The sequence below is a fragment of the Eleutherodactylus coqui genome, chromosome 6, assembly GCF_035609145.1.
Source record: "Eleutherodactylus coqui strain aEleCoq1 chromosome 6, aEleCoq1.hap1, whole genome shotgun sequence".
NCBI classification, from domain to species: domain Eukaryota; kingdom Metazoa; phylum Chordata; class Amphibia; order Anura; family Eleutherodactylidae; genus Eleutherodactylus; species Eleutherodactylus coqui.
Window position 1 is genome coordinate 40,246,136 of NC_089842.1, and position 25,843 is coordinate 40,271,978.

Genomic DNA, 25,843 nt, shown 5'->3' on the forward strand with positions numbered 1-25,843 from the left:
CAAATTGTCTATTCCATGCTGTACTTTACATGCTATATAAATGCAAATTATGAATATTGGCATACAATGGAAAATGAACTTCATGAGATGTTGGCATATGAAAATACCCTGAAAAGTCTTAGAGAAAGACAAAGAAGATGTAGCAAAAAAAAAAAAATACTCCATACAAACATATACATGTGTAACAGACTGAACGTTCTGCACGTATACTATGCCAATCTCTAATATGGAAGAGTCAAATACAGCAAAAAATATATATATGTATTCCAGCAATCAGCCTTGAGTCAAGCCTTTGGACAATAAAAGTGTTGAGAATATGACTTTGTGTAGCACAGCTGATTTATTTCTATGTGTAAATGCTGCTGACAACTGGATTTAAGATGTTGAATTGCCGGGCAAGCAGAAGGTTCTGTTCTACTCCAACAGTTTTCAATTTCATTGCAACATTTTTTTCCATGTCAAATGATCCAAAACTCTATGATAATTACCGCTAAAGAAGGAAATGTACAGTAAAAATAAATAAAGACAAAATGAATATGATCACGGCACAACAAAGCTCAGACATCATGATGTAAGACAGTGTAACACATGGCGAAAGTGAGAGCCGGCACAGCCATGAATATCACTCCAAGGAGTATGGTAGACTCCAGTGGAATACTCATACCTGACACCGACGGCTCCCTAGGGGATATCATCATCGTTACTGCTACAATTATCTCTGCAGTCTGGGATCAACACTGGAAAACTATGGGGTAGAAGCGATTAATGATTGGCACTACTATCAGGATAGACTTCTGGAATTTTAGGGCAGTGTTGGAAATTTGGGACTGTCCCACCAAGGCCAAGGTACTGGAATTGTATAAGACATATAATCCTTGTCAAAACCAGCCCTTCGCTAGAAGGAGTCGGAATCTAATGAAACGTTCTCTGTGTGACTGATATAACTGAGTGATTACAGTATCAAAGCAAAAGGATCATTTATTACTGAAAACTGACCCCTTGAAGGGAGGCTGTAGTACCCTACTGTCTGTAGCTGGGATACATGATGTGATATGGGCAGGCATGGAGGCTCCAGTACTCTGCTGTACCGCCTCTAGCTTGGATACAAGATGTGATACGGGCGGGCATGGAGGCTCTGTTACCCTGTTGTACCACCTCTAGCTTGGATACAAGATGTGATAAGGGCAGACATGGAGGCTCTGTTACCCTGTTGTACCGCCTCTAGCTTGGATACAAGATGTAATACGGGCAGGCATGGATGCTCTGTTACCCTGTTGTACCGCCTCTAGCTTGGATACAAGATGAATACGGGCAGGCATGGAGGCTCTAGTACCTTGTTGAGCTGCCTCAAGTTTGGATACAAGATGTGATACGGGCTGGCTTAAAGGCTCTAGTACCCTGCTGTACCACCTCTAGCTTGTATACAGGATGTGCTGGAATCTGTTGTGCTACTTGGGTTTCCGGCGGTGCAGCTTCACTGGTGGGAGTTAATTGAGCTGGCCTGCTGGCTGTGGATTTCTCCAGCCAGCCAATCTCCCTGGTCTGCTGCTCATATATACCAGCTCCTCTCCTGGAGGGTGCTGGGATTTCCTCTGTTTGTTCAGTGTGTTCAGTGTAAACAGTGTCCTGTTCCTGCGTGTCTGTGCAGGGTGCCGGACGTGGTGTTAACAGTCGTGTTCGGGGTGCATGGTGTGCTGTATTGAATGCATATCCCTGTTGGTGTGGGCTTTGTTCAGTCCTGCTGTGTATTGTTTGTCATCTAGGTGTGGTTAGGTCCCTAGGTTCCAGCGCAGGGCTGTCCTGGTTGGAACGATCATCCCGCATGCAGGCAGGTTTCATATGGAAGTTGTCTCGTGAATCAGGCCTGATATCACTCTCGCTAGTTTGAAGGAGCCCTAAAAGAGAGACTCAAGAGCTGCTCACGGTCCACATGATATGCTGTAAATGGCTGACGGGTGGCATACAACCTCTCAGAAATCTATCAGGAGAATGATAGACTCTCATGTTGTGTCAAGTGAGGCACCCGAAAGCTGCTGAATCCAGATGGACACTGCTTAAGTCTATGGTAGTTCAAGTACCTTACTGTAGGACAGTGGTGTACAGAGAAAAAAGAGGGTCTCATAGCAAAGCTCAATCTGGGCCCATTATTAATGTTCTTGATTTTGCACCCAGAGCAGAAGGGTCGGGTGTTTGTTTTCACTTCCAGTCCATTTTCATGACTCTTAAGATAATTCCCAATCCCCTAGTTTCTCGCAGTTCCTCTGGAGAGGAGAGCCCTGTACTTGTTCCAGCCACCCAATAGAAAAGTGCATGGAACCAAACATCACTGGGTCCCCACCTGCCATGGGCGCCATAGGAGCCACATGATATGCCTCTATTGTACCTTGCTGGAACATATATAGACCCACTGAGTTGCTAAGGATTGCAAGATCTTCACCTTGGAATCCCATGAGGTGGTAAAGACTTTCTCACTGAGAATTCCCAGGTTGCTACCTGCAGAGTAGTCTTTATTAGCAACAGGAGACATGTGGATGAACAGGATATACCAATATATAGTACAAAGCAGCAGAAGAAGGCATAATCACAGGAGGATCAGGACATGAAGTTGAAAGTGGTAGATGTAGTCAGAAAACTAGCTGGGCTGAATGTCAAAAAATACTTAACTGAAGAACACCTCAGTAGAAACTGGTACACTATGGCCCTTATTGATGACTGGGGAAATGACCCTTAAAACACCCAGGATAGCAGGGCATTGGCTAGTCCAATCAACTCCCTATTACTTGGGTATCCGGAAAACTGGAGCTGAAATGACCTACAACTTCGAGCACCGAAAGGTGGCAACAACATCAATGAACGTTTTCCTATCTGATACTACTTATCACTATAGTTCTTTTATTATGCCTACATCTAAATGTCTATCTAAACCAACAATTCTTGCTCAGTATTTTTTCCCCTTAAGGAGACTATAATGTTAAATCTGATTGCGTCGCCATATATTCCTTCACACAGATCCTACGGCTTTAGGATATTATAGACTTCAATCAGAAGGGATAGGAGACGGAGCATAATTTAATACCCCTCGCATCCACACTGAGTGGAACTCTGAAACAGCAAATTAAACTTCATAACTGCAGACCCTGGCGACTGGAAGTCATTGTCTCGTACGCAGCGTAACATCCTGCAATTTGTTAAATTTTAATTTTTATGATCGCAGTTTGGCAGTTGAGCATTGTGAAATGTTTATTAAAAATTTAGATAACTGTAGCGCAACCTACAATTAAATTCGTACTTGTGCAGTTTTTCTTTCTCTCTTTCCATTAAAAATCAATGAACTTTAATTTCCAAATTCGAAATAAAAGTCTACACATGTTAAATCACTAAAAACGAAGGGATCTTGGTTGCAGAATCTTTTCCATCCTCCTACATAAAGCGTCTTGCGGTGACTGTGTTTACTGGGAAGCTGGTGAGGTACAACCGGTATCTCTAGTCTCCATACTATGTAGCTTTGCAAGGGGGACGAGATACAATTTTTGTTCATTAGTACTTTATATAAAGGTTCTATTTAATACAATGAAACATTACATAGTAACATATAGTAACATAGTTCGTAAGGCCGAATGAAGACATTGTCCATCTAATCCAGCCTGTTTATCCTACTGTGTTGTTGATCCAGAGGAAGGCAAGGAGGCAGGAGCCAATTAGCACTTTTGGGGAAAAAATTCCATCCCGACTCCCTAATGGCAATCAGACTGTTCCCTGGATCCACCCCTAATAGTTCCTACCTGCCTGTATACCCGGATTAACAATTAACCTAAGATTTATAACCTATAATATCCTTCCTCTCCAGAAAGACATCAAGTCCCCTTTTAAACTCCTCTATGGATTTTGCCATCACCACTTCCTCAACATTATCTAGAAAGAATCAGCTTTGAATAGGTGACATTTGGTGGATGCCACTGCAAACTGTACAAATGTGGGGGAAAAATAATGGTTGGGACTATTATTTTTGTTGGTGTTCTCGTCTCATTCCATTGGGAGAAAATCTCAGTACTGAATAATAAAGGGCGATTCGAAAAGAATGGTTCAAAAGTGGCGCCGATTTATTCATACAAGAATTGACATACAACAGCCAGAATGACATGAAAAGATAGAATGAATTCAGTTTTTAATGCACCTTACAGGTGTTCACTATGGGCGCCATTGGTGACGGCCTAAAACAATGCCTGGTATAGAGTAATGGGGTCCAACAGCACAAATTCCAAATAGGCAAGGTAGATACAATGCAAAGCCACTCTGGGAGCTTGAACTTTTAGATCCCCTCAATAGTCCATAGAACGCATAATAAAACGTGGCAGCATAAACGGTGAAGATCAGATGAAAGAACCTTTATGTCTCCATATTTTTAAGAAAAAAAAAGCTATGTTTCGAACTCTCTCGGTCTTTATTACGTTTTTTTTTGCTGATTTATTCATACCAGAATTGACAGAATACAACAGCCAGAATGACATGCAAAGTTACAATAAATCAAGTTTTTAATGCACCTCACAGGTGTTCAATATGGGCGCCATTGGTGACGGTCTAAAACAATGCATCTCCAATGCAGTAGAATCTATAACTGAGGATATGTCGGAACGCATTTGGTTAGAATTGGACTACCGGCTAGGACTACCAACTAAGATCCATAGGGTGCATTAAAAACTTCTATCTTTTCTGGCGATTCTGGCTGTTGTATGTCGGCTCATTAGTATGAAGAAATCAGCTGTACTTCTGCACCGTTCTTTTTGAATCACTCTGTATAATGTCATTCTAGAGGGTTGCATTCATTCAACTTTGCAGCAGCAGTTGCTAGAACGGAGGTCTCCAACTCGTACCTCTCCAGCTGTTGTACAACTACAACTCCCAGAAGTAAAGGCATGCAGAGAATTAGAGTTTCACAACTGCTGTAGACTAAATGTTTTAAAGAACTGTGTTTTTCCAGCTTCGAAGCAACAGGTCTCTTGAACCATGGTCATGCAGCTGTTGGGAAAATCCCAACAGCCAAAAGCTTCTTCCAGCTTTATAGCAGACGTTTGGAGAATGCCCTTTCCTGTTTTAAGTCTCAGGAATACAGCAAAGCCACTATCTTACCTCTGTGTGGCATCATATGTTGCTCTAGAAGCAATGGGGAGAGTAACACAAATATGTGATGGAACATGCACAAATTATTTTCTCACATGTGCCTCCATATGAACTCAGTGGTACAGTATGGGGCCATAGCCTTCTGTGGGGGCCATGTACAGATCCTAATGCACGCGCATTATCAATCTGTGTTTGGACATCTATGCACGCCAAAGTCTCATTGCGCAAAATGGGGTCCCAAATTAAGGCTATGTTCACATCTGTGTTCAGGGATCCCATCTTCATGATTCGTTATGGGAGCAGGAAAGGAGAATCCCCTGGCCGAACTGGTTTGTTTTGTGACTATACGAACCAACCCAATTGGCTATAATGGGGTCCCATGGGTTTCCGTCTGTCCGTCCACATTTACCGGATGAAAAAGTCCTTCATGCAGTACTTTTTCGGCCGGCATTTCTTGCCGGATCTGCCAAAGAACCTCCGAACGCAGATGAACATTAATTCCGAACATAACTTAAAATAGTTTGCCTTGTCTGGGATGACTTAGTAAATCCTGCTCTGAGCAGGGGGTTGGAGCAGATGACCATGGAGGTCTCTTCCAACTCTACCGTTCTATGATTCAATGTGGAAGAACTTGACAGTACAGAAGGCTAGCCATGACCCAACAAAACCCCTTCGTTCACACGCAGCGGAAATGCTGTGGATTTTCCTTGTAAAACTGCAGCAGAAATCCACAGTAACTGTGGATTTATTCATGTTAATTGGCAAAATCCGAGTGCAGATTTCATGTGTTTACAAGTCACTTCTGGATGACGATCCACACGGAATCATGTTGGAAATTCCATGTGTAGATTTTGCCGATGGGCAGGGCTAAAACTGCATGTGGATCCGCGGCACAAGCCACAGCACAATAGCCATGGATGTCTGCTGCAGCTTTGTAGGTGAAAACCACGAGGAAAATACTGTGTGAGATTCCGCCATGTGAACAAAGCCTAAGAGTGCATTCACACATGGCGGATTTTGATGCAGATCCACACCAAAATCTGCGGTAAAATTTATGCTATGGATCTTGATGCAGACCTGCACCAAAATCCATATTAAAATTTGGCGCGGATTTTGACATGGATCCACGGCAGATTTCACCTTTTTCATTTGAAAGGGGGAAATCTACTCCTCTGCGAAATTCCACACCAAGTCCACTACATTTGTGTTCACACATAGCCGATTTGCTGCCGCAGATTTTGGTGCAGACCCGCAGCAGATTTCAACTCCCTTCAACCTAAATTCAATTGAAAGGGTGAAATCTGTTGCACATCCTCATCAAAAGCCGTACCAAATCAACTACGTCTGAACGCACCCGAAGGCCCTTCTCACACACACCGTTTTACAGCGTTTAGCGCAGAGCTTCAAGCACTGTGCCAAATGCTGTACAACGCCTCCATTGTTTTCAATGGGGTTTCATCGCTGTCTGCTCTATTTTCCATGTTTAAACGCTTTTTAACACACCTCATCACCCGTTAGAGAACATTGTCAAATGTTGTAGAATGCGTTCGAAAATGCCACACGAAATCGCAGTAAAATGCAGCGGTTTAGAACGCAGCGTTTTGCTAACACGTATGTGAGAGCGGCCTAAGGCCGTATTCACATGGGGTGGATCGGATGCGGTAAAACAGACACCAAAAATCACACAGTTTTCACATTGGTTTTCGATGCCATTGCAGTAAAAACTGCAACCACATGAACAACTGCATGAAATCACAGCACAACCACGTGTGGTTTTCAGGTGCGGTTTTTCTGCACACTTCAACCACAGCCTGAAAATGAATTGTAAAGCCGAATGTTTAACATTCCAATAAAGAACAGAGTGTGGCTGTTATCGCATAAGAGGGGCCAACTCTTTTATGGCTCACTAGCTTAATACCAAAACACATATGGATATAAAGATTACATTTTTGGCCGTCCAAAATATGTAGGTTAAATAAAATAAGAGTAGTGAAATAAAAATATATTCTATATTTGTGTATATACAAGTTAAAACATATATATATTAAAGGGGTTGTCCCGCGCCAAAACGGGGTTTTTTTTTGTTTTTTTTCAATAGGCCCCCCGTTCGGCGTGAGACAAACACAAGGGATGGGTTAAAAAAAAACAAACAGTTTAGTACTTACCCGAATCCCCGCTCTGCGGCGACTTCTTTCTTACCTTAGCAAGATGGCCGCCGGGATCTTCACCCACGATGCACCGCGGGTCTTCTCCCATGGTGCACCGTGGGCTCTGTGCGGTCCATTGCCGATTCCAGCCTCCTGATTGGCTGGAATCGGCACACGTGACGGGGCGGAGCTACGAGGACCAGCTCTCCGGCACGAGCGGCCCCATTCAGCAGGGAGAAGACCGGACTGCGCAAGCGCGTCTAATCGGGCGATTAGACGCTGAAATTAGATGGCACCATGGCGACGGGGACGCTAGCAACGGAACAGGTAAGTGAATAACTTCTGTATGGCTCATAATTAATGCACGATGTACATTACAAAGTGCATTAATATGGCCATACAGAAGTGTATAACCCCACTTGCTTTCGCGGGACAACCCCTTTAAGTCACCGATATGGAACGCTTCAATCCTCCTCACTGGGGCTTTCATCAAGTGAGTTGGGTTGAAACATTGATACAGGTGACTAAAGTGTCAAGTCCACTTATTATGTTGTTGGGAGTGCTGTCATTCTTTTCATTTCTACCAGGACCCTTTTTTATATAACTAGATACTGCTTTCCTATGTTTAACTTTTATTAAATATATAATAAGACAAGACACAATCTGATCGGCACAGAACGGATACTCTCGGATCGGCACAGATTGGATCCGATCGGATCAGCATAGATCTGATCGGCACAAATGAGATCTTATCAGAGTGGCATAGATCTGATCGGCACAGATGGGATCTTGTCAGATCGGCACAGATCTGATAGGCACAGATGGGATCTTATCGGATCGGCACAGATCGGATCCTATTGGATCGGCACAGATCGGATCCTATCGGATCCTATCGAATCAGCATAGATCGGATCAGCTCAGATCCTATTGGATCGGCATAGTTCAAATCCTATCGGATCAGCATAGATCGGATCAGCACAGATCGGATCCTATCGGATTGGCAAAGTTTGAATCCTATCGGATCAGCATAGATCGGATCGGCACAGATCGGATCCTATCGGATTGGCAAAGTTCGAATCCTATCGGATCAGCATAGATCGGATCGGCACAGATCGGATCCTATCGGATCAGCACAAATAACATCTTATCGGATCAGCACGGATCGGATCGGCACAGATCGGATCCTATCGGATCGGCACAGATCAGATCTTATCGGCACAGATCAGATCTTATAGGATCGGCACAGATCGGATCCTATCGGATCAGCACAAATAACATCTTATCGGATCAGCACGGATCAGATAGGCACAGATCGGATCCTATCGGATTGGCACAGATCAAATCTTATCGGATCGGCACAGATCAGATCTTATCGGATCGGCACAGATCAGATCCTATTGGATCAGCATAGATCGGACCCTGTCGGATCAGAAGAGATCAGATCCTATCAGATTGGAAGAGATAGGATCCTATCGGATCGGAATAGATTGGATCAGATCGATAGATAGGATAAGATCAGATCGACAAAATTAGCAAGAAATGGGCAGGGGACAAATAGTGATGACTAGAAAACATAATCTCTATAGCTGCTAAGGTTAACACATTCAGGCAATCACAGTAAATAGCGGAGCTCTGGCTGCAGGGCAGCGAATTGCGACTTTGAGAGAATGTCTTGTACTTTTCCATGGTGGGTTATCTGAAATATTAACTGTATGTTTTAAAAATAAATGTAGGATTGACAAGTTTTCTTCATTAAGGAAAAACCCTTCCAAAATTACATTTCTTTTTACCGTATACAACTTTAGGAAGCAGAACAGTGTGCCGTCTCTATGTGATGCATCTGAAAATCAAGGCTGAAACCATCTCAACAGGTGGCCTGAAATCCTACACTTTGAGCGAGCACCACTGATTAAAATGCCTGGCTGCGCGCCCAGAATCCAGTTCTTACTATAGACAGGACGTTTAGATGAAAGTTTGGGGGGCTCGAAAGTTGGGCTAAGTAGTAGGATGTCAAAGGTTTGAAAATCAAAGAAAAACCAAGAGAAATATTTTTGTATGATAACCGACTAACATTACTTTGTGGTATCAGGAAAAATAATTCTGGGTACATTATTTAATGCTCCGGGCTGTAAAAGCCGAGGCGCAGACCAAACTTGTTTAAGAAGAGACTAATTATGGCTGCAATGAAGGCAGTAGAGGAAGGATGCACGGCGCTGCTGAGATCATGCTGGAGGAATCAAGGCAACAGGAACTTTATTTTGGGCAACGCGTTTCGGTTCGGAATAGCAGCTTCTTCAGGCTACTTTACCAAATACACAAAACTTATATAGCTTGAAAAGCACAGGACGTGGCCTACCTCACCCCCTCCATCTGCTTCTGTATGCCCAACCATACAAAACCAAAAAACGGAATATCAACTTGTTTTCCCCTGTTAAGGGGGCACTGTGGGATCTTAGCAAACATCCAATACTGTGTCATACCCTTGACATAGCCCTGGCTGAATGGGATAGCATTAAGGGCTGCATCTGAGACCCCAATCTTGTTGGGTTGGCCATAAGTGATAAAAAAATGACTTCTTTCTGTGAAACCGGGAACATCATGATTTGAGTTTACTGCACAATAGGCAAAAAAAAACTGTTTTGTTTTTGTTTTTTAAATAGAACTCTCCAAACTGTGACTCCTTAGCTGTGAAAGGGTAGGGTACGATGGGATTTGTAGTTTCCCCAAATTTGGAGAGCCACAAGTTGGAGGTCACTGCTCAGATCTATACTATATACAGCAGTGTTTCTTTTATTTAAAATGTGTCATTTATATTTTTTTATGCTCGCTAGACTGTTTTTGTTTGCAAACTTCTACAGGTGCAGCTGCTGTATGACCTCCATAAGGACGGTCATTTGGGGTAGGGCAAAATTCATATCTGCAAAAGGGATTCAGTTTTCCTGCTCCGTTATGAGAGCAAGAAAAGGGAATCCCCTGGATGAACGGATCCGTCTCATAACGGAAGCCAACTTTGCCGAACGGACCCGTTGACTATATGGGAGTCCGTTCGGTTCCTGCACCTGTCTGGCATTTCTACCAGGCGAGAACGTCCTGCAACGGAGCCTCCGATACTGATGTGAATAGAGCCTAACAGACTTGCATATGTTTCACATTGATCCCCAAACTTTCCAAAGCTGAAGCTTCGCTTTACGCCTTACAGGAGCTATTTTTTTTGTGTGTGTTTTCACTGCGTACGCAAGAGTAAAGGTTTATATTCTATGTGAACAAACAAGTCAAACCCCATTTCATTAATGGCCCTTTGGAAAGGCCAATTAAGGTATTAAAGCTAAAAAAAAATTGCAGGTAGTGGGACCATAACTGTCCATTACATCTGTAATTCGCACAATGAGTCTACAGGGGAACAGTGGGGTGGACAAGCCACAGCGGGAATTGGAGTAGTAGGCAGTCTGGAATTAAAGTGGCTTGTAAAACAAGAGAGGTTATTAAAAGTGGTCTCAGAAAACAAGGTACCTTTTGACTGAAAGAAAAAAGAAAAGAAAACTAATTAATTTTAAAGCCTGTGCTAAAAACACAAAAAAGCCATGTTTTGCCATCCTGAAGTGGAGTAGAAATGTACGCTCACGGGGCTCAGAAAAACCTCTCTTCCCCTGCGGCAAGAGTCACACCATCCAAAAGGAGATTTAATTAGTGAAATCTCGTTAGGCAAACAAAATTATTCAAAAGACAATACTCATCTGGACAGGGGGTATGATTAAACAAAGCTGCTCATTTAGAAAGTTGACGCTCTACTTCACTGGCATCAGTTGTTCGGCTTTTATCGCTTACCTTTAGAATCTTATCAAAAACTGATTTTTTTTTGCCACCCATAACAATAGTGATTAAGTCATGTCTGCCAAAAAAAGTGTCTTTCCACACAAAATGCCTTAAAGAGCCTCCATAAGGCTGTCATATGTATAACGAGAGCGATGGAGGTGGTTATCATACCATACACATCTCAGTAAGGTAGTTGCCCAGAATTAGTGGGGTGTATTGCAGCCATATATACGCATGAGCTGGATATAAAATAGTATCCCTCGCAGTTGATTAGCCAAGGGGGAATCACATGACTGCTTCACAGCACCTTTAAGATATATTTACAAATGGCAGAACTCTCTGCGACTGAGGCTTTATTCACACAAACGTTTTATCGCGCCTATTTTGCCGCAATATAAAAAAACGGACGAAAATCGCCGCCATCTGAAGCATTAGATTCTAATGCATTCGTTCAGATGGGCCATTTTGCGGCATGTAAAACCGGCCGGCCGGAAAAGATAGGTCTTGCCCTATCTTTTGGCTGCGATCAGCTGGCAGCTCCCATAGAAGCCTTTGGGAGCTGCCAGCAAAGAGAGGGTGAGGGGCTTTAGCACAACTAGCGCTGCTAAACTATGTCAGCTGGCTCTATTGAGTCAGTTAAAGGATTTGATCCCAGCCAACTGAATTCCGGGCTATATATCGCTCCCGGCCGTGTGAATGGTGAGATTAAACCGTGACTTGGTTGCGGCTTTCTCTTGTTCATGCGTTTTTTGGCCACGATGCGGATGCCGAATAGCGCAACACCCGTGTGACGAGGCCTGAAAGTCAATTGCATTCATCCTGATAGGGGTGTTTGGGGGCCGGCGCATGGATGTCTGCAGGCCACACTTACATGAATGAAACAATCAAACCTGCCATATGCACTCCACCCTGAGAATGCGCTCACACTCCGGATTCTGGTGCCGATCCACCAAATCGGCAGCGTAGTTTGCACTGTGGATTTTGATGTGGATCTGCAGTTGATTTTGCCCTTCCAATTGAAGGGAATGAAGTTTGCTGTGGATCCGCATCAAAATCGGTACCGATGGTGCGAATGCTGATGGGGAGTTTGATGCAGATTTTGGTGCGGGTTCTTTTTACACCAAATGAACACATCTTTAGGGCTTGTTCCTATTTGCTTTTATCCCTGTTTGGGATTTCCATCTCTTTAGGTTTTAATTTTGGAGCAAAGAAATGGAAATAAACCGATTTTTATTTTTCCCCATTGATTTCAATAGTTTAAAAAAAACAACAAAAAACAGAAGGCTTTCAGTTTGTTTTCGTTCTGCTTCAGCTTTTTTCTGGAACAAATAGCGCAGCAGACTGCGTTAGGGCTCATTCACATCAGAGCTCGGAGTTTAGTTTCTGTGCTCCGCTCATGGAGCAGAAAAACGGCACCTCCTGGCTGAGTGGATCCATCTTTTGATGAAGCCGAAAGACACAGAATTCACCCACCCATTGATTGTAACAAGGTCCATTCCATTTCCGACCAGCAGTCCAGGATTTTGTCGGAATTAACCCTTTCCAATCAACTGTCTGACCTCTGAAGACATTATGGTTTAAGGCTGTACAGCTTCGATGTTGGAAGACATCCGTCCGGGTTCTCTTACTGTATATTGCAAGCCCCACTGCTGTCGGAGCCTATCCAACGTATCACCTCATGCAGTACTGGCTTTAGCCAGCAGATAGCGCCGTTGTATAACAGCAGAAAAAGAGTAAGCCCCCTAGGAAAACCAGGATAGAAATTGGATTGGAAAGGGTTAATAGGACCATTGACAGGGCTACATCCTCATGCAGAAATCTGTGGCTAAAGGCTGAATCGGCGTGTAAGAATTCATGGCATGTGAACATACCCTTAGGGAGCGTTCACACAGAGGATTTCCTAGTAAATCCGACCCAAAATCAATAGCATATTTTTGGTGCAGATTTTGGTGCAGATACACGCCAAAATCTGCAACATTTGGTGTGGATGTTTGACGTGGATCTGCAGCAGATTTCACCCTTTTAATTAAAGGGGAGAAGTCGGCTGTGCGACCGCGTCAAAATTTCGGCAGTGGAAAATCTGCACCAAATCCGCTATGTGTGAATGCTCCCTTACAGAACCGAATGTGACATGAGTTTACTGCTGCTCGGACGTTACAGTGATAGCCTCGTTCAGTCTTCTCCAACCTGCGGCTCTTCAACGGTTGCAGAACTACCGGTACTCACCCGCCACACAGAGAGCTGCAGTCTTGTAACAGCAGATGCATCACAGGTCGGAGGACGATAGCTTGGTTTAAAGAGATTTCTTCAGCAATCTTGAGCACATTGCGGAGGATACTTTAATGCTTGCAGTCAAAACATTCTGATTACACAAGATAAAAAGATACAGTTTCATAGCCCTGCATTAAAGAAGTTGTCATTACAAAGCTGTTGCCCTCTGCATTTAATGTCATGCAGCTTTGTATTATAGCACCGTAGACCCAGTTACTCCCCGGTAGAAGCAATGACTGTAGCAGGGCTGCGGAGTCGGCAAGCCAAACTTCTGACTACTTTATTTTTCCACACTCCCACTCCGACTCCTTCATAGATGCCTCATGTAGAATAATTAGTAAGAAACTTCGCTGTAGCAAAATACCGTAGTAAGGCCAGGCTAAATAGACTATACATTAATACGTAATATTGTTATGGTGAAGCCAGAGTTGGAACATCTCTACTGACATCCTAGAGGATACTTAAGTAATATGTCATGGAACACGCCGGGACAATTGGAAATTGGAGGAATTATAGAGTTATAGTACTACTAGACTGAGGGACTAACGGGGCTGCGTTACAACGGAGCTCGAATAAAGACATGGGCATGAAATGTTACAGAAATGTAATGCTTAGCCTAATCAATGATTAACATTGTTTCTTAGAAATCAGCGTTTACCAACAGACCCCTCACATGTCTAGTAATACCCTGTTTCCCGGAAAATAAGACATGCCCTGAAAATAAGACCTAGCATGATTTTCCAGAATTTTTGAGGATGCAAAATGATTTTTCAGGCTTTTTGAGGATGCTTGAAAAATAAGCCCTACTCCAAAATTAAGCCCTGCTAACAGTTAATTAAAAAAGTCAATTTAAATAGTGTCCAGGCAGCTATACATGTAAAAAAGCTAAACCTTTTTGAACAAAAATTAATATAAGACACTGTCTTATTTTCGGGGAAACACTGTAGTCATAAAACACAATGTGAAATAAAGTTAGACTGCCTTCACACTTGCGTTTGGGATTCCGCTTTCCTGATCCATTTAAGGAGCAGGAAAGAGGAATCCCTGCGGCCGAACGTTTCAGACTCAGACTATAATGAGATCCACCCGCTTTCTGCCCAGCTGCCCGATTTTGGGACATAAGATAAAGCGCTTTTTTTTCCTGCTATTTGCAGCCGGTTCTGATGCAGATGTGGAACCACCCTTAAACAGCTAAGAACCATGTAGAAGCCAGAGAAACAAGAGCACATACTACCAATAAAATCCTTTAACAATAAAACCCTTAAATGGAAACTAAGTTTTCATGCAACTTCTGCGCATCTAACAGTCTATTTGTGTATCATCAATCTTGTAATATATTTACTTTTTTTGTTTTACCACTGAAAAGCAAGTTTGAAGTCTCTGCCACTAGGCGTCTCCCTTCCAGCACCTTTGCAATCCACTGCCAGTCATTAGGCATTTGGCTTCTCTAGTAACAGGGACATGTGGACGCTGTTAGTTACTACTTACAATAGAGAGGCACACATCCCAATGCTGTCTTGCAGTTGATTGGAGCAGGGCTATGCAAGGCAGCATGGGAAAGGTGGGAGAAGAAGCCCTAGCCTATGCAGCACTGGCAGAATGGCTACTTAGGATATGCTCACACCTATAAGTGGATTGCAAACAGCAGGGCAGCAAAAAAATAGGAAAATCTACCTGGAAATTAATAAGAGCACAAACTGGGTACAATCAGCCAAACTCAGGTTCGCTTTAGGGGTTCTTCACACTCGGCATTGCCTGGGAAAAAATAAATAAAAAACCGCCACTGCAGTTTTTGATGTGGTTTCTGAACCAAAGTTATAAATGGATTCAAAGGACATGTAGAATATAAAGTAAGGAGTGTCCAAGGTATAGAAAATAAAATAATTCAGTTGTCATTTGTCCCGTCTCTTCCTTTGTTGGTAGCCTATCCCCTCGTGTAACAGAGGAGGTCCTGCCAAGACTAGTGTAAACGGAGAGAGGCGGCAACGACTGATCGTCCATACAAAAACTACCACTTGTTGAATATTATAAATGTTATATCTCTCAGTGCTGGTTATAGGCAATCTGCACATGCAAAAGGACCCTTAGGCTAGATTTACACGGGGGTGGTTGGTCGCGGATATTCTGTACGGAAAAGCAGCAATATGGATGACATTTTCAACATCTTGTCCACACGCTGTGCATACAATTCACACTAAGTCGGTGTGAAAGTCGGCCCAGGGTCCGGAATTAATATCTGCAGTATATCAATTTTAGCAGCAGATGTAATGCAGAAAACTTGCAGATTTCTGCGTTAGGATGCATTCGCATGACCAAAAAAGACGCGCAAGAGTTGTGCCTTGCAAAACAAACAAATCTTTTGAATGGGGCCATTCACATGAGCAATTTTTTTTCCTGCATCGCATTGCGGTGTGGAGAATTAAAGAAAATTTTTTTAATTAAATATATATATATCGCAGTATGTCCTGTTTTGGGCATTTGCTCAGAACTCCTCGCCCATTGTTTTCAATGGGGCCAGAAAAGACATCGCACAACCTGCAATGTTTCCCATTGAAAACAGGATTGCAACTGTATATCACATGTTCCCGGACATGATATTGAGTTGAGTTCGACGGTCCGATATCACTTTCGCCCATGTGAAATTAGCCTTAGACTTTAATAGCAAAGCCAAAATCTGCACCAAGATCAGCAGGAAACCTGCAATAGTAGCTGTGGATTTGAAGAGCCGATTACCTCTGCGTGGAAAATAAGCAGATAATCTGTTGCAAAATCCGTAACCGCAACTTTGTAAAGCAGATTTTACCCCCAAAAATGCTGCAGATGTTATTTTCGGCACAGATCTGCCCGTGTGAACATACCCGTATACGCCTCCTTCCTGCTGGACCCATTTCTGGCTCCGACTCAGAATACTCATCAAAAACTATGGTGCCATTCATTAAAAAAAAAAAGCCCCATGTGCGATCACCCCAAAAGGTCTTCACGTTATTCATGCTACACATGGAAAGGTTCAGATATTTCTTCGAAAGGACGCAAACTGTGGCTACCCGTATTATTTGATTTTCTCTCAGCGCCATACATCCCACCTTAAAATAATGTGTGAGCCTTATATACCAATAAATGGATCCCCTAAGGTACCTTGTCTCTACTCGCATATCGATATTTAATTATTGTTGTTGGGCTTATCTACAGCTGTGTAAACAGCGGAGCACATTAAATGTTCGAGGGTCAGAAGCAATTTAGATTGCATAAACAGGTTTAGATGGAAAGTATGGCCCGGCTCAGATGTATGGGATGTTATTGCAGGAGGGGGCGATACGATGAGCTTTTAGGAAAAGAATAACATAGAGCCGTAGTTTATCCCTTTTCACTACGAGAATATTATATTTTTGCTTAAAGGAGCTATTTGACAGAAAATGTTCTTCTGCCAAACAGCTTATGGCCCAAAATGAGCTCACTTAGTAATATACTTCTGCTTCTTTTAGGGCGTCAATTATCCATTTGACTCCAACGATACTTCAATCTGCAAGTCAACGAGTAGCGCAATTATATGTAGTGCATAGAGTTTATCGTACTCCATTAAAGTTGTTTAACATGGGTATTAGATTTAACTCAGGCTGTCTGAAATCGTACATGGATGGCGTACATCTAATACCTAAGCTCTGAGATTGTGTACATTTGCACAAGTTTTGGAATGGGGTACTAGAGATAATTAAAAAATATATATATTGTCAATATTGGTCTTAATTAGAGATGAGCGAGCACGCTCAGATAAGTCAGTTACTCAAGCGAGCCTCGCTCTTCTCGAGTAACTGCATTCTTGTCCGAGCGTGCTTGGGGAGGGGGGGTGGCAGGGGAGAGAGAGATCTCTCTCACTCTCTTCCCCGCTACCCCCCTGCTATACCCCGCCGCCCCGTCGAGCACGCTCGGACAAGAATGCAATTACTCAAGAAGAGCGAGGCTCGCTGGAGTAACGGACTTATTCGAGCGTGCTCGCTCATCTCTAGTCTTAATCAAAGAAGTTGTATGCTGGGTATTGTTGATGGGCACACTCTTTTGGGAATTCAGAGAGTATTGTATCAGGTGGGCAAGTCAATTACCGCCCGTTGGATGCCGCCTGCCATCTGACAGTAGCAGATTTTGTTGCAAAAATAAGAGAGGTTATATTTTTGGAAAGGTAGAAATATCACAAAAAGAGGCTGTTTGACTAAGTTTGAGGAACTTGGGGGAAGATGGTCTGATCCACTTATATATATATATTTGGGGTAGTTCGTATTGAGTGCCGGTTGTGTTTTTTTTCTTCTCTTTAAGTGTGTCTAAATATTTTTTTGTTAGAGATGAGGATGGAGATTGTGATTTGCTTAAATACGTTTATGAGACCCCGCCTGAGCTATAAAGTCCTCACCCAGAAAAAAGAGCGAGGGGGGAGTGGGTCTACCTGACATGCTTCTTCACTACAGATCTGCAATTGGCAGGACTGTCCTGGACATCATGTACAGGGAACATTCCAAATTATGGGTGGAACTAGAGCAGAACTCTGCCCGAATCGGGCCCAGGGTCTCTTTTGGCTTAGGGGAGGGCTGGGTAGATGAGGCATCAAGGTTTCACCCTTTCTGAACTCACTTTTAAGGATATGGAACAGCTTCGCGTGCAGGGATGGCATGATAACCGTACCGGGCCCCCGGACCCCCCTGGTTGGGAATCCAGACTTTCCTCTGGGAGACAGGGAGCTCTCCTCTTAGGCGCTATCTCTATACTTTTCTATTTCCCTACTTTTCTAACCCCCTATTAGAGATGAGCGAGCGTACTCGGAAAAGCACTACTCGCTCGAGTAATTTGCTTTATCCGAGTATCGCTGTGCTCGTCCCTGAAGATTCGGGTGCCGCTGCGGCTGACAGGTGAGTCGCAGCGGGGAGCAGGGGAGAGCGGGCGGGAGAGAGGGAGAGGAAGATCTCCCCTCCGTTCCTCCCCGCTCTCCCCTGCAGCTCCCCGCTCCGTGCCGGCACCCGAATCTTCAGGGACGAGCACAGCGATACTCGGATAAAGCAAATTACTTGAGCGAGTAGTGCTTTTCCGAGTACGCTCGCTCATCTCTACCCCCTATCCTTCCACCTATTCCTACCGACCTTTCCCTCTTCATCCCTCCCCTCTCCTTCTCTTCTGTCTCCCTCTCTGTCATCCCTCTATTCCTGTCCCTAGTTAGGGATCGTCTTGAGCGATCCTCCCCTTATCAGATAAAGTTGTCTTATAATTATTTTTCTCGGTTTAACAAAGTAAGGCTGTTATTCTGGTTATTTTAAGACGAGTATAGATAAAAAAAGTTAAGGTCCAATAAAATAAGTTGTAGAGACTGTATAAGTCTTGCTATTTAGGGTACAGTCTACGATCTGAGTTGATTTCTTAGTTTTGCCATCAGCTCCCTATACAACAGCGATGCAATTCTGATTTTCCTGTCGACTTATATGCTTTGTACAATGTCTCTAATAAAAACATATTTTGACTTAATTAAGTTTATGATTAATTGCATTGTTTGGTGTAATGATATGCTTAACCCTTTGCAATCCAATTTTGGATTCAGGGTTTCCTAGGGGGTTTTCTCTTTCTGCCATTTCACAATGGCGTCATCTGCTGGCTAGAGCCAGTACTGCAGTATGTAACATGCTGGAGAGGCCCCCGATAACAGAGCGGCCAGTAATCTACAGTAAGAATACCCTGCCGGACATCTTCAGACATCGAAGCTGTACAGCCTTCAATCAGAATGTCTTTAGACGTCAGACAGTGGATTGGAAAGGGTTATTGTAGAAATTAGGGGTAGCTATATTCAAAAATATAATTTCAATTTAAAAAATCATCTGATTTAAATTTAAAAAATATCCATTTGATAAGATTGTCATGTGAGCCCGAAAATTCAGTACTTATTTCTACTTTAATGACTCTGCAACACAGGCCCTCGTGACTAAGAGCAGCTTCCCATTCACACCGTGTCGGAGCGTCATCAAACCACGTGACAAGTAGGGGGCTGGCTTGTGATCATGCATGTGAAGTACACCAGTCCCTCTTTCTTCCAACTTTCACTAACTATCCTATCTCACTTCCTGGCGCATGTGCATTGAATACTAGAAGTCCCCGAAATTTGTCAATGGCAATAGCATTATAACAGGGTGCATTGAGTAACACTACAAGATGTTTTTTTGGCATAGTACGGCTCATGTAGAAGGGTATTTAACCATATCTGTGGGGTTTGTTTTTTTTGCATTTCCCATACAACCTATATAAAAAGGTACAAGATATAGACATAAAAGGTAAGCTCTGTTTCTCCCCACAATTTTCGCATCTAACAGCTCCATACAGCATGTAATCCCCTGATCCAATTTATAGTAACATTCTGAAATCCTAATCTTTCAGTTTTGGAACTCATCAGCCATGTTTTTTCTCGCTGGGGTTTAATCAGCAGGTTCTTGATTTTACTGTTCTGTGCTGTGTGAATAATTGAGAGCAGCATGGCTCTCCTCTCAGGGTGGGGATCCTATATGTGCTAGAGATAGGCAGTACTATCTGTGCCTACCTCACTTAAAGGCAGAGTAGGGAAGGCAATACAGGGCGATTCACAAGTCAGGGCCGCATGGCGTATCTTCTGAACGAAGAGATACAAATCAGAAACTTTGTAGAACACTGAGGCTCACTCACACGAGCGTCGTGTATACAGTTGTGTAAATACGGAAAAAATCACTGATTTCTCCTTCCTTCCTGCATAACTGCGCAGTGACTATGCCATGTATCATGTGCTTTCACTACATATTCTTAATGCTCCCATAGACTTGCATGGGTGATTTTGATCTGTATGTATGAATACCCCAATGTAAGTCAATGGAGTTTAATCTGTCCGTATTACATGTATATAAAACTTTGCGTGTAATACGGAAACAAAATACACTTCTTTAAGCGAGCTCTTAGATTGCTGGGAGAGAACTTTTTGGTACTATGGTTGTGCCTGTCAACCGCTAAGCTGTTTGCCATCTCGGATTCAAACTTCAATGGAAACATGGCAAACAGATACATAATTTAAGGGTAGAATTTCATTAGCAATTGATTGTCACAGTCATGTTTTTAATACCTGGAACCATTTTCTATCCTTAAATTATGTTGCCCATGACCCCCTTTCCACTGAAGTTTCTTGGGCTGAATTCAAGATGGCTGACACCAAGTTGGGACCATCATAGTGCCAAAATTTTTCCCCCCCACCAAATCTAAGTGTTCTACAAAATTTCCTACTTGTATCTCTTTTCGTTCAGAAGATACTCTAGGTGGCCCTGACTTTTGAATCACCTTGTATATCTGTGCCCGAAGCATTCACAAGGAGAAGGGGCAATATAGTTAATGGGAAAGAGCCCTATTTGTGCATACAGTACATCTTTCACTGGCACTCAATGCCATCTGTCTCTACACTACTAAAAGAAACTGAAGGGTAGACCGTAGTGACAAGAAAGCACTATATAACTGCTATATGCGCCCACACCATTTACATGGCGCTGCAACATATCTCTGCCTACTTTATTAACTCATTCCATTTTTCTGCCACATATATTGTACATGGATATCATTTCCAAGTTCCCACCACCCAAACAACTACTTTTATGTGATATGTAGTCTACAGCTGATACACTGAATTTTTCTTGTTTCCGAATAAAACTGAAGTCGGGAAAAAAAGTCACATAAATTTAAACTAGTTGGCTGTAACTTTGGTGACAAGTAAAAATGCAACACTTATTACGATGATAAGAAGCAACTGCATAGATATCTATCCCACATAATAGACTCATATAAAAGGTTTTTTTCTGTGCTAATAAAGTTAGCAACTATAAGATGGTTTCGCCGCAGACAAACTCTATAATAGGTCCTCGTGAGACTTACATGATGTCACTTTCCAGAAAACAAATAATTAAAGAATTATGAAAAACTCCGTCTGTTAGTAAAGAAGATCTCATCAGTGTTCCAGCTGTACAGACCACCCACACAGTCAGGATACCAAAGTGACAGAAATCTGGATAGAAGTATCACTACATTTAGTGTGGGTGTAAATATTACTCATAGGCTCGCATCTTTCCAATAGACAGTCAGGATTTCAGACAAATGTAATATCATTAGAACTTAAAAAGAAAAGTTTACACAGAAAACTTTTGAGTAAAATTGTGTTTGGTGTTAATTAAAAGTTATAACTAAACTTTTTAGAAACTTCTGAAATGTCAGAATTTTGATTCGGTCGGGTTCGGGTGTAGAGTCCCCAACCGATCTCTAAAATGAGCATGCAGAAGCGCTAATCTGAGAGCTGTCTGTGCCTATTTGGCTGTCATCAGGACTCCATAGACTTTCAATAGAGCTCGAAACACTGTTCCAAGCATAGCCAGAAACAGCCAAGCAGTCACGGTGCTGAGATAAGTTCTTCTGCCTGTTTGCCCTAGTGATTGGTGAGGGTCTCAGTACCCGAACCCCACCGATCAAGACTTCTGATATGTCACTATGACATGTCAAAAGTTTTTAAAAAGTTTAGTTGCCCTTTAACTTAAACAGGCCACTGAAAAGGAGGAATATAAAAAGCTATAGGCTTCTACCGGTAAATAGAGAATAGTCATGAACATGGTCAGACTGACCCGTCATAGGAAGTTACATTGGACCTGGTTTCTAAGATGACAAAGGAGACCTTGCCATATCAGGGCCCATGAGATCCAGCAACAGATGACATCATCTGGATCCGATAGTGGATCACTCCAATTTAAATAGTGCTGTATGGGGAACATACTAAATAGCAATGCTAAAAATGGGGATCTAAACATGCCTATTGCCTATGCCAAAATTAGGAAACTTACAAAAATACAGTTCACTCAGTGATGCAGACTTATATTCGGAACATACAATACTAACTAATGAACCACCGGAGTCCAGGACAGATGAGCAGGGGAGCGGCTACTCTCATGTGGTATCTGAACTTTCCTCACCCATGAAATTCAAGCACTCTTCACTATAGTATCAAACACATTCATTGATGCCTCTGGCCCAATTAGCGGCTGTGATGTTTCTATGTTTCAATGGGAATTTTGTGAGGTTCATATACAAATAATTCAACCATCAGGAAATTCTAAAAAACTTTAAAAGTGCGTGATAACAGGCGCACTACCAGCCCTAAACAACCGGAGTGTTTTGGTCCTAAATGACCAGATACTTTTTAACAATTTTATGCATTTTTTTCATGGACTACCAAACTTATTTTCGTTGTTTTTATTTTTTTTTTGTGAGATATGCAGCTTTTAATACCTTTTTTTCACATATTTTTGTTTTTTGTTTTATTAACAGTAATGTGTACAAAAACTTTTTACATTTATAGTTCTTTATTTTTAATATTAGTACATTTATGCTACTATAAAGGATGGGAATGTGTTCCCCGTTTTGCTTCCGACATTCAGATATACAAGGCTGGATGCATACTACCCGTGTGTTCAAGTTGCGCTGAGAGGTTCAGGCACAACTCCCATCAATCAGCACCCAGACACTTGTCCGTGTGTTGTCTGGTTTCCGCACAGGCAACACATTGACGTGCATTAGCATATCCCATTTCTTGTCGGTAATACAGGCAGCTATAGGACATGCAATTAGTTTTTTGCACACGGGCCATTAGTCTGCATGAAAATACGTCAGTGTGCATGTCCTCCTAACCCTATAATGGGGTCGTGTGCTGTCCATGGATTAACACAGAGAGCACAGGGCCCCCGAATACACTAGTGTGCCTGGGGCCTAACTTGTATAGTCTTGGATTACGGGACAACTATGGCAACAGTTGTGATTGATGTCGGGAATTATTTTTTTCTCTCTCTTTCTTTATATCTGTATATCATTCTCTTATTTTTTTTTACTATCTTCTATGTATTTTGTAACATCTATGTTATAAGTGTCTAGGTTATGTAAGACCTCGGGACAGTCATAATGTCATTTTGTTTTTTTTCACATTTTTTCAACTATAACTGGGGCATTCATAGGAGCAACATCAATAGGAGTCTCAGTTACAGGTGAACACATCTCCGTATGGCGACAGTCAATGGCTGAGCTGGATCTGCGAAGACGCAGCAGCCCTGCCATGCTGGGGGTCACCAGATCCAATAAAGGGAACAGCACTGCCGCTTCCTCTATTTACCACATACTACTCATTGAGCGCTATGTAGACTGGAAAAGCAAAGACAAAAGCACTTATACACCACTTCTATCTTCTTCTTGGGGTCTCCAACTGTCTCTAAAGGCCCATTCACATGCAACGATGACTGCTCAAAATTTGTTCAAAAGCTATAGTTTCAGCAATAATTGTTTTGTGTGCTCCCATCTTTCACTCATCGGTTGAACGATGATTTTTAGGTGAGCATAAAATCCATCATTCAGCGGAAGAGAAGATAACACAGATCACATGCTATGTTTGCTGTCCATCATGCTGCATTCTCCATGGAAGCTGCTGATTACATTGTATTCAGCTTGCAGCCCCATGGCAGAACAAAGGAGCCGAATGCAGAGAACAGACCGCCTGCTGTTTTCTGCATACAGCTAATGGAGGCTCGTTTACATGCAAATGAAGGTAATAAACTGCTAATGGACATTAGTGACTATTACCAGTTTATGCAAAACAATCTTTTGAATGATTATCTTTGTGTGTAAATGGGCCTCAACAGATAGACACCGAACATACTCCTGCTAGATTGCAGGAGCAGGTTCTTTAAATCTGTGCTATACATTTACAATAACGTGAGTTTAAAGCCCATAATTATACGGCGCTCGGTCATAATCGAGTTAAATTTGTAATTCCGGATACGACACTCTAATGTTTGTCATGTCTCTTTTCCATTTATAGTCTGGTATCGCTGTGCTCATGTTTTCTACTGCATATCATTACACAACAACAATGCGATCAAAAGTGACAAAAGGGAGTATAAAATTGGCTAGCCGTCGGCCCTCAGTTCTGCAGCATGGTATAGGTCATATAGGATATGCATATGATTTTTTTTTTATTTAGATGTGGGGTCAAGGGGTATCGCATGTGGCATGATTAATCATCAGGACAAATATATGGCAACATGACAATATTAGGCAGAAGCGAGTAGCGTTCATGCGAGGCAGGATATACTAAAGAGCCAGGAGATCTCTGCCACCAACTTTTCAATCAATACATTTACAAAACTCATCACCAGATAATATTACTACAACTGGTCATCTGAATAAAATGCCAGCGGAACCAATAACTTACTGCGCTCAGCGCCGGCAGGAGGACAACATGACCTTATCACTGGAAGCTCAGGTCATCTGCAAGGAAGGAAGCAAAGCATCATTAGTGATCACCTCCAACACTCAACCATCATTTGCAAAGTCAGCGGCTTAATTATTACTAACTCGTAAATCACCGGTACGGAGGCTTGTGAAATCAGAAGACCATTATAACCTGACGGCACATGAGAACAACATACAGGATATCACAAAACACAAGATGGAAAAGTGGAGGTATAATGTCATATGAGGGTGCTTTCACATCTGCGCTCGGAGAATCCCCACGGCCTAATGGGTCTCTCTCTAGACGGAACCAAACAGCACCGGACGGACCCCACTGACTATAAGGGAGTCCGTCCGGTTTCCACCCAGCTGGCCAGCTTTGGGATGGAAGCGTACATATAGTACGTGGTAATCTTATTGGCCTTAGGGTGTATATAGGTCAGAACTGGCACGGTTCTGCGATAGGAATCCTGTATTCCTGCTGTGTTATATGAGCAAGAAAACGGAATCCCCTGGATGAACAGATCGGTCTCATAACGGAAACAAACTGTGCCGAGCGACTATACTGGGGGCCCGTCCGGGTCCTGCACCTGTCCGACATTTTAAATGGACGAAAAAGATCTGCATGCATGACTTATTTGGGTGGCATTTCATGCCGCATCTGCACCCGAGGCTCGGAACAAAGCGTCCGACGCAGATGTGAATGCAGCCAAACTTGTTATATAAGTCGCACAGAGTACGGAAATTCAATTGTTTACACCATTTGCTGTAAAGGAAAGTTTATATTACAAAGTGAACTGTTTTATAACTTTGGTGCATGCACAAAGAAACTTTAGACCCACTTCAAATGTCCTGACCATGACATTTCATTGAATCTGACTTCCCTGGAGGGGGATTGGCTTTATCAAATTTGACTCTTGTTATGGGGCGCTTAACTGAATGTGCCCATTAAACGTCTCCAATGTGTTTTAATATGAAAAGTTTAAAAGGGCTGATATTTGTGTGTTGGGCATTGGCAGGTGCCTCATCTACATAGCGCTGACCTGCTGTGTCCCGGAGACGGAGGCATGAGTAATGGAATTCATATCTCATATGTCTGTCGTCAGTCAGTCATTTAATCCGCTGAAGGAATCCTTCAAATACAGACAAGCGATCCTATATACCAATTGTAGAGCGTCTGGACATACGGGACACTAATC

At 42.6% G+C, this 25,843-nt stretch overlaps 1 protein-coding gene across 8 annotated transcripts in view; it reads right to left on the reverse strand.

Annotated features, from left to right (window-relative positions):
• PKNOX2 (PBX/knotted 1 homeobox 2) overlaps positions 1-25,843 on the reverse strand; it is a 395,914-nt gene that overhangs the window by 280,159 nt on the left and 89,912 nt on the right. For all 8 annotated transcript variants that reach the window (XM_066606646.1, XM_066606640.1, XM_066606642.1 and 5 more), the window contains exon 2: positions 24,625-24,680. The gene's annotated coding sequence lies outside the window, so the exon portion shown is untranslated. The remainder of the gene's footprint in view (positions 1-24,624; positions 24,681-25,843) is intronic.